The sequence below is a fragment of the Vidua chalybeata genome, chromosome 7, assembly GCF_026979565.1.
Source record: "Vidua chalybeata isolate OUT-0048 chromosome 7, bVidCha1 merged haplotype, whole genome shotgun sequence".
In the NCBI taxonomy this organism is placed as follows: Eukaryota; Metazoa; Chordata; class Aves; order Passeriformes; family Viduidae; genus Vidua; species Vidua chalybeata.
The window spans coordinates 15,076,474-15,091,614 of NC_071536.1; positions in this window are offsets into that span (position 1 = coordinate 15,076,474).

The window sequence follows — 15,141 nt, forward strand, 5'->3', positions numbered from 1 at the left end:
GGCCCGTAAAGGACGTTTCCAGACTAAAAAAGATACAGAGCAGCGAAGAGGGACTTTGCAGGGTTTTATCCTGGGGGAACGGGAGTGGGGAGGGGAGAGAAGGCACAAGGAAAAGATATAGAGGATGTGTACTGGGTACACACAGCCTTCTACCTCGCCTCCAGGGATGTGAAATTAGATCACCCTCTGCTCAGGCACAGGCTGGGGGCTGCAGGGACACCAGAAGCATCAAACCTGGCCTCTTAAAAATCTTAGGTGCGTTTGAAGCCTTTATCATCTCCTTCAGGATGTACATAAGCCATCAGAACCAACTGAAAACCCAGCAAAAGATGAACGAGTCCCCATAGTAGGAAGGAGGTGCCGACAAAAGGCTGTTTTCACTGTGGGGGCCGAGTGCCATTTCTTAAGCACTGTTTCCTGCTCGAGGAGGAGACAGCAGCCTGCCAGCAGCCCTGGCTGGGTCAGTCACTGAGGGCATAATGGGCCAGCTGGTGCCCACCCTGCATGGGGAGCAGGGCACTGCCGTCCTGCGTGGGGCAGCTTCACATCCCAGACACTGCTGGAGGAGCCCTGCACGCCCAGAGAGCTCACCTGCAGCCACGGAGCCTGGGAGAAATAAGCTTTTGAAAAAGGTCTTTTACAACATTTTCACGAAAAGATGCTGAATTAGTAAGCACAAGCAGCAAAATTAACCTGTGTTCTCTGGAGTTCTAAAACTGGTGTTGGCAGCCAGGCACATGATGTACTTCATGTTTAAAGGCTAATCTGTCTTTGGAAGAAAAACGTTAATGGTACTCAATCAATATTCTTTCATTATCTAGCTTTATAGTTAAAACCTTTCAAGGAATTTCTGTGAAAATTTCCCCTATAAAATAAAAAACTGACTTGATAAGAAAAAAACTTGTTTTTCCTAAACCCCTCTAGCCCACCCACTACTTTACCCATATACAGCCTTACTAAGATAAATTTCCCCTTACCACAAGTCATTTTCATAATCACACACTAATTTTCTGAATGGTTTGTATTGAACTAAAACAGAAGAACAGTAGCACAAAGGACAAACAAAGTGTGTTTGTATTTAATTTAATCCGGAGAGTACACATCTTTTATGTGCATGTTTTGAGACGGTATTTTTGAATTTCGTTAAAAAAAGAGCAAACTACATTTGAATCTTTCTTGTTGATCCTCAGAATAATCAAATAATTTTCTCAGCAGGGCATGTTTCACACAGAATTTGCATGAGCTAATATGGAGCGTGTCCTGAGCCACAGGTGTTCCCAATGGTGAGTCAGAGGGTCAGCACAGGTCCTGTGCCCTCCACAACAGCGCTGGGGCTTGGACTTTGGCTGAGGTTCCTCACAGGTGTATTTATAGTACTGGAATCTTAAAATCTGATTTTTTCTGGCTTTATTTGGCAAGTGCCTAGGACAGCATTTCTTCAACATAATGGCCTGTATTTCCATTTTATGTGTATTCATAAATAGATGTACCTATTAAAAAGTGGCCCTTTGAGGTTGAGCAGCCTGGATGAGAGCTGTAAGAGCCGCAGGGAGGGCCTAGAGAAGTTTAACCCCTGCCATTGTTTGCTGTGTAACAGGGAGCACAATTTCTTAGTGAAAGTTACAGTTTCACTGGCACAGCTAAGGGTGAACAGTTGCAAGCTAGAAGCTACTGTCTGGCCATGCCAATACATCCTTAAGGAGTTCTTAATCCACAAATTACTGACATTATTGTCTATAATTGCTTGTCTGTTGTGACAACACTTACTCAGAGAATGTCAGAAATGTAAACAGCAGCCAATAGCTTTCTGCAGTGAAGTCCTGCCAGTACAGCACTGGGCTCTCTCTTGCACCTTCATACCATCCCAGCAAGATCCCTTTTGTCTCTATATGAGTAAGGATTGCACAATCAAATCCTATATTAAGCAGAACATTTTTCAAGGAAAATATGTGGCTTGTTATTTCTTTTAATACTTGTAATCAAAAAGTCAGTTTGTTCTGTAATAAAAGTTTCTCTTGCTTCAGAATGTAATTTGTTAGTTGTACTTCAAAGCACTAATTGATTGGGAAAAAATCCTGTCACTCTGTTCACTTAAATTAGACCAACTTTTTTTTCCCCCCAATTTATTTTGAAACCATTCAAATTAAACATTGTGTAGGCATTAATAAATCTGGGATAAATTGTGCTTTACATTATGTTATAAAATCCTAAAGGAAGATTTATAACCACAGTGCCATTAGCAGTTCTACTAAGTACTACCAAATAAAAAACGCACACACATATTTTAAGAATAAAAATAATTCTCATATTTGTCATCTGGGTGCTGGCCCTGAGCATATGAATGTGTGTAAATACACAAACAGAGAAATACAATTTAGCCCAGTAATACACTAAGTCACTATCTTTTTTTTCTTAAAAACAAAAACCTTTGAAGTGGACTTAATTCAATTTTTGCCTGCAGAGAATTCTTTCAGATGCAGTATTGTGTGAAAAAATTCAACCCTACATAACTCAAATATATAAATGAGGTGCTTCCACCAATTCCCATGGGCACTTGTTCCCATGTCTGAGTGCACTGTAAGGAGCATTTTCCTGGGCTAGGCTTCCCCATGCTTTTGAGCACATCGTGTCCCTGCTAGTTCTGTGCATCAGGAGAGCCTCCGGTGTTCAGGAAGGATTACACAATCTATCTATATCCCTCCATACAGTATGGGGAGATAGGGATAAGCCTCTGGAAACCAAAGAAATATTTCCAGGCTGCAAAGCTAGGCCCTTGGTAGCATAGTCAAAGCCTATGCTTTGTCCTCTGCTGCCTTCCCAGGAACTGCAGGCATCCAGTGCTGGAGGAAGATGGGAGGAAATGGGATCAAAACATGCTGGTGAGATCTGGACTAGTCAGATTTGGAATCTGTTTCCTCTGTTTTCCAGCTCAGCTGAGGGCTAAGCCCACCCTCTCAGGATGACCATCTACAGGAGGACCAACCATCAAAGCCCCATTGGCAGATCTTGCCACAGAGAAGACGCTGTGACAAATGGGTAACACACACAGAAGCTACAAGACAGAGTAATTAGGAATAGGTTTAAAGAGAAAAATAGAAGGAAAATAAAATATATTAAAAAAAATTTAAAACCCGAACAAACCAAAACAAACAAGTAAAAAATACACCCTCCACCCCGAAAAAAAAACCAAAAAGAAAAAAACCCAAAAAACCACCAACCCCCCCCCCAAAACTCTCTCTGTGCCTTGTGTCTTCCTTTGACTGGAGTAATGGGAGTTATTTCATAGGTGTGCATTCAGAGATGTAGTGCAATATGACAAAAACCTTCTGTTGGTCTTTCACGTGGCAGTAGAACCGGTTCTTGACAGGAGGAGAAACTCCATGCTGCTGCCTAATGTGGTTTGATCCTGGGACTTGCAGCTCCAAGTCAGCAATGTTTCATGACCACAATTGGATTTCCATATTATTGGCAGACAGAAGAGAGAAGAAGCTAACAAATAGTTCACCTTTGCAAGCATTGTAACAAAAAAATATTCCTACATAGTAACAAAACTATGATAAATACTGTGCAGTTATTTGCCTTGGCAGGGTCTGTGTTTGAGAGCTGGAGAATGCATGAAGAAACACACAACCCACTGTCATGCACATCTTTAAAGTTTCCACAGCTTCATTTTAGTAAATGCGCTTTGTTAAATTAAGCAATTTCTTTTTAAGCCAAGATTATTAAAAAAAAAAAAAAAATTAAAAAGTTTACTGAGGCCTCTGCTATGCTGTCAATGAGAAAGACAATCTGTCCAGACATGGCTAGTGTCTATTCCATGTCAAGAGAAAGGGCCCACCAGTGCCTTTTGCAATCTTCTGTTCAGATGGCCCACCACAGGCATGGGCAGTTGTGTCTCCTGGCTTTTCCATCCTGCATCTGCAAAGGACAGCAAAAGGCTGGAGCTCAGTCCTTGCAGAGCTCCTCTGGGGTGTGGGGAGCTGGGAAGGTGCCACTGCCTTTCTTCAAGTCGATTGGCAACTTCCCAGCTTCTCCATGTATATCTTATCTCCCTGGTCCTTCTAGGTAGGAGACCAACCAGCACCTCTGTCTTCTACAGAGCATCTGTAGTCTTCTCTCTACCAGTTGAAATTCCTCTTTTTTTTTTTTTTTTTTTTTTTTTTTGCCTTTTAAGCCACTGTCTATTATTTTAGGCCTTTTGAAGGCCTTGTTTCTCTCACAGTGCTGACACCAAGCACAACCATAATATTTGCCATTTCAGACCTTCAGGGATTTTCTTAACATACTTAAAAATGGGAACCTCACTTGTTTTCATATCATCCTGTCTTGCCAGAACCAAACTGAGTAACCAGAGTACTATGTCACTAAGGCAGAATGGACTGTCTCCTTTTATCCTATAAAATATATATAACATAAGATGATAAATAATCAAAATTGTGCCGTGAAACAATAATAATATGCATGCCATATTTTTTCCTAAATTTTCATTTTTAAAATTACACATTTAAAGGGCACTGCTGCAAGTGAAAGATAATTACATCTAGAGTATCGTTCAGCCATCTTTCTCTGTGAAGAAAAGTAATCATATACTTGACTTGGAACCATTACTGTTGCCAGACAGATGTTCTCTCTCAAATATGTAGAGTAGAAAGGATGGAAAGTAACCTGGCAGTTTTGCTCTAATAAATTAAAGTGTTAGGACAGTGTCTACAGCTTCTACAGCTTTGCCAGTCATTTTGTTTAAACATGAATGATATGCATGATGTTTCTATAAGGTAAGGAAAAAATGCATTCAAGTTAATGCAAACTACATCTCTTCAGGCTCTTTTCAAACCAAACGTTGTCTGGTTTATTAAGCCACTTGTACTTCTGGGACCTCTTGCAGGAGTAGGAAGGAGGAAAAAGCCACTTCCGCCAGGGCGTTTACAAGAGCTATAGCATAGCAAGAGGAAGTTTCTAAAGGAAGAGCCGGATATCTGTACTGAAGTGGATTACAGCTGCACCACCAAGTCAGATGGAGAGAGCTGAGGCCAAGTACACATAAATGTGTGAAAACAAGCATCATGGGGAAGAGCGAAAAGCAGTTTTAAATCTCTCAAGAAGTAAATGCACTTCATGTCACTGAATTATGTCAGTGGGTAGCTGTAATTTTTACCAAGAGATCAGGCAAAGGAAATAAATCCACAGGTTCAGGAAATTAAGGCTTTTGTTAATTTTAAAGCCAATTCTGTGCATTTTCTTATTCAGTGCTGTCTTTCTTTAAATTTAGTGACTGTGTTCATTCCCTTTCTGAGCACTGCCCATCCAAGACTATGGCACTGGGGCCATGTCCATTTATGCATCTGTCTCCTATACTGTAGGATTCTGTTCTCTGCTTTTACAGTTGAAGTACATTAAGATGGTAATTTTAAATACTGTTACTGCTCATATGTTTTAAATCTTATGTGTTCCAAAAGGCTGATAAAGGAACTACACATAAAAAATGAAGGGGAGAGAGATTTATCTGCACTTAAAAGATCTTTCTTTATCTTATCTTTCGAAAGCACTCAGCTGATATTTTGTCCTGTTTCTGCTCTCATTGGGATCCCTGATAAAGCTGTGTGTTTAGGGTAATTAAGCTTTCTAACATGCATTGAGGTAAGGAGTAGGCATTACACTGTCCATACTCATAGCAAACTGCAGGAATACAAAACAGCATATCCAGATCTGACCAACTTACTGTACATTTCCTTCCAAATGCATTTAGAAAACTCACTGAATTAATTTGGGGTTTTGCAATGAATCAGTTAAATAAAATGTCATCAGCTCCAGAATGAATACAGTCATATTTTCTATGGATTTGGATTGGATACTTTTGCTTCCATTAAGTCTTTCATCATTGGACCATTCATAATCTATATATAGATCTATACATTCTAATTCTGTATATTGCCTATTGTCAGGTAACAAGCAACTTCATGGTGCAACCTTTGCATCTCAGTTCTCCACCTACCTATATCATGAAGTATAATGAATACTTAGCATCATTGAGTCCTCTTCCCTCTCTAGATCTGGACTGAAACTGGCCATGAGATAATAATTCCATCAGGAATTATGACAGGAGGAGAAGAAAAGAATCCATTTAATACCTGTTTTCATAGCAAATGAGATTAACAAACAAATGCAGAAAGCTGGCACAAAGGCTGTCCATAAGCAAGCCCAGAGGACATCTCCCTTTCTTGTCATCTGCTTGTGAACAGCTCAGGGTGCGTGACTAGTTACTTTTCAAAATGTGCTGTCAGATATTTACCCAATGTGCTAATTCATTTCTGGGCTTGACTCAACTCTAAAATTAATGCATTTCCTTTCCCTGGGCAGTACAAGGAGTTCCAGAGTGATAATAGTATTGACTTTAAGGCGTTGACCCAGTTATCCTATAGCTCTGACAAGCAGTAGAACAAAAAGCATCAGAAGAAAATTCTAAACAGAAACTAGTAAGAGCTCCCAAGCAAAACCACAGCTAAGATGGGCTAGACAGTCTTAAGAAATTCACATTATTTGCTATAAATCTCATTCACTCAGTGCTGAGACATCAGTTTAAATGATTGAGCTCAGAAGGACATGATCCATGGCAGCAGTAGCGTGGGAAGGAGGGAGGGAGAGGATCCAGGTGTTACAGCTCCTTTGTGATAACCTTTGGCCAGCAACAGACTGTCAATTAAAAACAATTGCAGAAAGCAACAGAAGGAATTTGTTTCTGCATTTAAAAGGCCTGTTTATAGTCCCATTAAAATGAAGCTGGAATAAAATGAAGAAAATAGTGGTTTTCTCCTGCAGTATGCATTAACATAACTACTCTGAATTTGTGGGTAGTCAGAGAATTGTGTAAAGGCCAAATTTCCTGCATGAAGCTGCCTAAAGACAAAGAAGCACATTTGACTTCACAAACTCTTCCACACCAATCAATAAATTCTAAAGAAAGATTAATTTACACAATTCAATAACTCCTTGATGAGAAATTTCAACTCTTCAGACATTTAGTAGTCAGATGGTATCATGCTAAAGAGGATTTTCCAGTCTAACAACTCTATTTCACTGTATGTATTTTTAAATGTTTTTAAATTGATAGTCCAGTGTTTGAAGTACAGGATATTTCTTTAGCTGACTGGTCAGAAGCTGGTCTGATCCAGTAACAGCCAACAGCCATTCCTGGCCTGCAATTCTTTGGTGACTTATATGAATTCATTTGATGTGCTCAGCAGAAGTAGCTGCCACTGGGCAGGAGGCCGAGTAGTGAAAGCGTCACATTTTGCACTAATCAGGTGTCGCAGTTATGGCTGGCCAACTTTTTGTGCAAGAAGTCCCATTAACTTTAAACTTAGCTCCTTAAAGGGCATAGCAGGGGCTGGTAGTGGTAAACCTGACACCAAAAATAAATGGGAGCAAAATTTGTCCTGCCTAGAGAAATTATTCTGTTACAAGTTCAAGCCTTCTGGTGTTAAATTATCAGAGGGCTTTATCTGTTCAGCTCCCTTTAGAGCATTAATTAATTCAAACTCGCATAGTTCCAGTCCCTGAATTCTGCCATCAATTGTCCATATCCATTTGATAGATTAAAATATTAACTGCAATTCCAAGTGCAGTGTCCAAAAATATAAATGCATCTCTTTAAAATTAGCTGTCAGCCAGAGGAAAACCTTCCTTCCTTGCTGTGCACTGGGAAGAGTCAATGACTGCATGTTCCCCAGGAAGCTGCTTAAACCCACAGAGCTCTTGCTGCAGTTTCCCACTTCCCTGCAGTCAGGCAGCACTCCCACACTTTGGTACCTGGGCCTCACTCCAAGTACACAGTCATTTACTATGGGAATGGTTCAATTATCACAGGTAGAAAATTCAGGCTGGTGATATGGGAGGGTGACAATAAAACCTGTCTAGCTAAAGATGAGGACTCCACCTTTTATGTAAATAAGTTAGGAGCTAGTTTGAGTAGGGGAGATGCTACAGAACACATTAGCTGAAGGATAAGAACATGACATACTGTTCCCAAGGCTCCTCTGTTCTGCTATAACAGGACAAACCACTGTGGTGGTGTGTTTGGTGCACATCCCTCTTTTCAACAAATTCATAATCTCACTATGGGAAGGAATGGATCAGTGCATCTTGAATTTGGGCTTCCTGACAGGAACAAGAATTTGGCTTTAAAACACTGTTTACATATCAGTTAGGCTTCCCTAACCCTGGAAAACAGAAAATTAATTTTAAAAAATGAATTTAAAATCATTATTAATGTTGAAGATTATTTTGATCCCTCCATGAATGGAGGCAGCTGTTTTTTTACTTCAGAACATGCCATTTGTGGTCCTCCCTTCCTCTGTACCGTACTCTGTAGAGATGGGAGGTGTTGAACAATTATGTCTAACATGAATTGGGTGTCACTGCTCTCATGATGCCTATTGATCCTGTCCTGACAATGCAGACCTTTCAGAGCTTTTGACTTACGCAAAGCTGGAAGAGGGCTGTATATCTTCCTGTCTTCCTACAGAAAATGTGCTCTGCGCTCCTCAGAACCCCCTGGGACACAGCAAGTGTGTGTCTGTGTGTCTGTGCTCCCTGAAGGGAGCACAGGGACACTACAGTAGGGTCTTCCTCCCAGAAGTGGGAGGAGGTGGCTCTGAAGCCTGCCATGGCACTCTGCAGCTTCAAGGAAAGGCTGAAGTTTTCAATGGACAGGAACTGCTCCCAAAGTGGTCAGATGAAGGTAAGAAAGGCTGATGGGGATGAGAGAGAACCCCTTCCTCTACCTTGCATCCTCTGAAGGAAGTTCCCCAAGACCATCCTGGTGGTTTGGTGAGGCCATGGTGCTACGTAACATTGCAATAGATTTTTCTTTGTGGCAACAGTTTTTTGAGAAATGTTGGAATGGCATCACCAAAATATGCCTAAAGTAACCAAAGGTGCAGAAAAATGACAGAAAAATGCCTGACATTTGAAGCCATATCAGTACCCTTTTAGGAACTAATATGCAAAAATCTGGACATTTTTCCCCTTGGTTGTTAGAATAAGCATGTTAACAGTGCACTGCCACAGCTGAACCCACATGTTAAAGCTGAGATCTCCAAAACTGTATCTTGGGATCTCATGGATACAGAATTTCACAAGGTGGATTTGATCAGAGGGGCCAAGGCTTACCATGTAGGAACACTCAGGATTTTAATCACCATTACTGAATATATTGAAATCTACACTTCACACAAAACAGTGGCACCTCTGATGAGAATGCTCCAGCACCTCAGTTTCACTGCTAGCTTTATCATCCATTCTTCCTCATGCATTTTTTTAGCGGCTGTGTGCCCTTGTGCTCACAGGAGAAGATCACATTCACACAGAAAGACTTATCTGTGAAGTGCTGAGGTCATTAATCGCATGAAGCCAGCAATGAAGCCAGCAGAGCACCACAGGAAACATGTCTCCTTGCTGTAAGATGGTCTTCTTTTTGTGCAGACAGAAAAGAAAATTTAAAAAAAAAAAAACTGTCCCAGCATTTTCTGATATGTAGTTCTTTGTTTTAAAGATTAGATGTGAAGGAATAAATATCCTGGCACTGGTAAGCACACCATAGGCTAGGAGGTTTTTATTTGCTAGTTATTGTTTGTCTTATAAATGCTAAAGTGAAATGACGCAAGTGCCCTTTTTGTTGTCATATTGTTTGTTTTAGCTTTCATTGGATGCAATCCAATGGTACCTTACGTAGGCTCCTGTATAATTAAGATAGTGTGCACATTCTCTGAAAGGAAATCATTAAGAGCCTCTCACAGAGAATGCCCTGATTTCCCTGTCTGTGCCTTTTAAGTGGGTATTGCTCACACTCCATCAATTAACTTCTTGATAGTCCAGGCATACTTCAAAAATTAATCCCGTGTTAAGCTTCCAAAGCAGCTTTCAGCTGAAAACATTCAAGCTGTTTTGCAGCTTGCTACACTTGCTACAAACATGAATTTTTTGTTTTTCCTAATTATAAGATGTTCATAGGGAAAAAAAAAAAAACCAAACCAAACCAAACCAACAAAACTTTTTTTCCCCTCAGAAACACTTTAGAATCTGGGGGGGGGGGGGAGGGGGTTGATTTGAGTTTTTTGTTTGTTTGTTTTTAAAGTAAACAAAACAAAAAAGCAGCTGTAAAAATCCTCGGATCATTTGATAGGTGCTTTGGTTATAGATTTTCAATCACAAAATCAAGAGAAACAGGTATGATTCTTGGGAAAGGAACATGGGGATTTAACAACTGAACAAAGATGATAAAGTACAATTTCACTGTATATTTGCTCAACTGAAACTGCAAACACAAGGCATAAACTTTCCCATTGCCTATAAATAACAACCTTCCATTGCTACAAACTCTCTGTAGCCAGTGTGTGTGTTCTCCCAATAGGTGAGGTGTGCCCTGATACCAGGCTGTCACTGCTGAGAATCTGCCAGGCTGCTGTGCATCTTAGAATCTGCTCAGCAGTGAGCTCCCCTTGGGTGCTTCTGCTCTCAAACTGCCCTGTCCTCGCTACACCTCACAATGGAAGATATTCCTCCTCTAGATCTAAGGGGAAAGTCAGTAAAACCCTGTAAAACTAAACCATGCTTGTGATACTAGAGAGGGAAAAGCTCTGCTACTGCTGTGTTCACCTGTCTTAACTGGGAGCTCAAGCTGAGGGTTGAATTTTCTCATCTTTGAAGCCTACCCAAAACTTTAGTAGACTTCAGGGGAGATTTGACATCTAAAACTGGTTTCCTAATTTAAAACAAATATAAACACAATGTACAGTTACCACAGGCATATTTGTAGATGATCAGTGTGCAACGGTAAAAAATGATTATTGAATTGGTATTTGGTAAATTCTGAAACCTGCAACTGAAGTCAAAACAGTGTGTGCATTAAACCAGGAACTGCTTGACTGAACATGCTTCAGCTAAAATTGTATCAAAGTAGTTACAAAACCTGATTAAACAGGGCTTCATTCCCACATGCAACTCCACCTTGCTGCCTTGGCAGAGTCATAAACTGGCAACACCCTTTTGCTGGGTTTCACAAAGCTCATTAGCAGTTAATAATAGCAGAGGAAAGGAGTTCAGTTTGTTTCCATCACACTGATGGTGTTTAGGGAATCGATGCCCTCTGACAAAGGGTGATGGTTCAAAAAACACACTTTGCATCAGCTCCTGTTTTCTGTCTAACTCCAAAGGCAGCAGAGTCAGTCAGCACTGAGGATCTGTGCTGCCTGCAGTGACAGGATTCAAACCACCTTTCTCATCCACTTCTGCCAGGTGAAAGCTGATTTGCTTCAAAAAAAGGTCCCAGGGCACTCAGCAGTAAAGATTGATAAAGCATCCCCACTTCAGAAGTCTGTCAGAAGAGGAAATAAATTGTTCAAAATACAGATCACTATTTTTTGCAGCATCCAAACTGTAGACACTTACAAATCTTTTGTGCATTAATGTGTATCCTAATATGTCACTTCTGAAAAACTAATGCTGTGACAGCACTTGCATTGTGAATATATACATCAGCTGAGCTTACTGCTTGCTGGAAAGTTAGATACTCAGCTTTCAACAGTGGGGCCTTCCAGCCAAGCTCATATTCACCTCTAAATACAGTGTATAAGGTCTCAAAAACTGTGATCAAGACAATTAAAATAAAGTCGTGAAAAACTCCATCCAAACAAGCTTCATCTCTACATCAATGACATGCAAAAAATGTAATTGTATTTCAACCTCTCGCCCACTTTTGGAGAACAGAAAACATCTCTTCCACCCCCATTCTTTGCAAAATTTCCATTCTGCTTCTATTTAAATGGAGAAAAAAGAATGTGCAACATTTTTCAGACTAGTCACAGTATTCCAGCCTTAGGAATTTGTCTTCATAAAAATCACCACAGTTGCAGTGCAGAACCCAAGTATTTTTTACCCTTTGCTAGCACATAGAAATGGATTAGAGAAGGGAGGTGAAAGCAGATCTCCCTCCTAAACATCACAAAAATAAAAGACTGTCAAATAATCTTTGCAAAAGTATATTAAACACTGCTAGGTTCTTGACTGTCCTGCTCTTCCTTGACTGCACCAGTTTGCTGTGTAAATGGGATTTTAAGTAGTTTAGCCTTTCCAAACTATTTGCCCTGGAGAGAGCATTCTGTACTATTCCAAGCACTGCAGGGACTGTCCCCACCAGTTTCAAAGGCACATTATGTATGCTGACACTCCAGAAGGACTTTGGGAAGGAGCTCTTTTCCTTGGGCACAGCCAACCTTTACTCTTAGAAGGAGTGGGAACAAAAAGACACCTCAGAGCTCTGGGATGATAAGGCAGCTTCAGAGGAAAAACACTAAACTTGTTCAGATTGCTCCATTATCAAGAGCTTACAAAAACCACCATGGAGTTGTGGTGTGTTTAATAAGTGAATATATAGATACTATCTCCCAACAACCAATAGCAAAAAATTTATTATAAGTCCAAACATCTTAAAACCAGTGAACTGCTATGGGAGAGGCAGTGCTGCTCCTGACTGGAAGTGGCGAGCTGCTGTTTGCGGTTCCCCCCTGCTGGGGGTGGTTTTAGCAGATGCAAAATGTACCTGGTAACTTGACTTCTCTTATTGCTTTCCTCTAAGAAATATAAGAATTAAAGTAATGAAAAATGGGATGTAAGTATTTTCTTCCAAATCTGCTAAATAAATAATGTAATAATCAATAAATAAATGGAATCTGCTAAATTCCTGCAGGTAGGTTTTCTCTCCAGAGAGAATGGTATGTGTGCTTGCTTCTTCCGAATTTTAAACTACCTGATAAGCACTAACAAACCTGTCAGTTATATAGATTTACAATCTATTTTCCCATAAAGCATTAATCCAAAAGGAAGGAGGAAAAAAAGCAAAGTTCCTTTAAGATTGGTGCAGCATTCACCGCCTCGGGCACTGGATATGGGCAGACATCTGGCAAATCTCCCTGGGCTGGTCAGAAGACCAGATCTGCTGACCCTTGGGCCGAGAGCTGCTGCCAGTGCCCCCATCTAGATTGGCACACAGTGTCTCAGGCAGGCATGTGGGCTCTGGCAGCAGCTCTGGTCCCAGGTGTCAGCAAATCTGGTCTTCGGACCACAAACGCTCAAGGCTTTGAGACGAGAAAGCAACTGGTTTTATATACCTGAAAAGTTGTGCCAGAAGAAAAAGAGAATGATGCTAAAAAGTCACCGATTTTTTTCCTTTTATCGTAAGCCAAAACATTGCCATAAACATGCATTATTTGAGAAAAAACATTAACTTTGTTTGTCTGATTAGCTACTTCCACTGACAAAAATTTTCATTGGTAAATCTTCAGTAATAAATTGTTGAAATCTGAAGTCAGATGCACACTTAGCAAAGGTGTTTAACTTAGCTTATTATCTCATGTTAGTAAAAATACAGAAAATAACCTCTTAATTCAAAAGTATTGCCCATGTAAGCAATAGGCTAGCTCTAGTTGTGCAGTTTACAATATTAAGTAGAAATCAACTGATTATCATTTTCCTAGTAACTTTGGAGAATCAATTTACATAATCTACTGACACAACCATTTTCTTCCCAGGTGGAAGATGCTTTGTGACTCATGGACGGGCAGCACAGCTGCTTTTTGTCTTTTCTGTGACCTGCCTGGGATATAAAGTAGTTGTTGGAGCAACAGGCACAGCTGCACTACATCTGAATGCTCCCACTGTGAACTCCAAAGCTGTCTGACAGTTATGCAGTAGAAAAAACACAGAACATGAAAATCTTTGGCACCGGGCAAGTCCAGCAGCCCACATGCCAGAGAGCAGGTTGGACACCACTCCTGACAGTGTGTGAAAGCGTCTGCAAACAGAAATTCCTGAGTCTCCAAATTCTCCTACTCTTTGGACATTTTAAAATAAACTCTTTTTAGTTTGGCATTTTTAGGACAAAGGCAAGCAGTTGATATTGTGGGGTCTTTGTGAAGATTAGCTGGTGGTCACATCAAACTGTCAGTAAATTGCAGCTCTGCCATGAGTAAACCTGTACAGCTGTACCTACATCTGTGGGGAGAAGCTGCCCTTCCAAGTGGCAATTGCACTTATTTTCTTTCACATTTTTGGTAACGCAGTATAAACCTTTTCTTCTAGTTTGGTGATAGGACACCAAAGACCTATCTCCATATCTCCTATACCTATCTCCATACCTTCTCCACTGAAGAAGAACACTGCAATATTCTACATTTTATCCTTGCCTTCTTTTCCTAGCAGAACTTCTTATGGGCAGAAAATCCCAACAAACAAGCCTGAAGTACAATAATTTTGGAAGTTCAGGTTTCTGAGTATTTATAGCTAGTTCCTGCGTTTGTACTGGTGATAGCTCCTTTATGGGCTCAATATAGGGGATGCTCCATCCAGTGCTCATGAGATCACAGCATCCTGCCAGGCAGGCAGACAAAAACCTTGTGTTGTATAACTGAGGAGGTGAAATGTCCCAAGAACATGAAACCAGGTTTCTGAGCTTAATCTTGCTTTCATGGCTACTCATACCTTCAACCTGTGAAAGTCCCTCCAACATGGACAAATCCAAAAATACTTTATGCTGAGCACAGCAGCTGCTGGGCACAAGGACAGCATCTCTGTGGCTGCCCAAACCAAGATAAAAACATCATCAAAATGTGCAGCTAGGAGAAAAGGAGCAGAGGACATTTCCCACTGCTATTCTGCAAACAGTGTCTTAGGGCTGCCAGTGCTATTAGTGCTCCATCAATCACTGGTATCACTGTGGGCACATTTTAGTAAAAAAAAAATCTTAGAGAAAAAATGAATCCTCCTTCATTTTGCAAGTTTACCCAGATGAAATATTGCATAATAAAATATTAAGAATGCTGTGGTAGTAAGGACAGGACCACATACTCAGGAAAATATGATATGGTGTTAAAAGAAAACCTCCAAGCCTTTCTTGCATCCTGAAGGAAAGAGTGATAAAAGTGGATTTTAATTATTAACTTGGATTAGCTATCACAATACCTGAGAAATTGCCATATGGAACATATTCCAGTATAGCTTTTATTCGTAATGGCCTCGAGCCTTCCAAGAAACAAAATCTGTGTTACATAAACTGATATCAAAGTGGCCTTGCTTTTCCTTCCCCTAGAG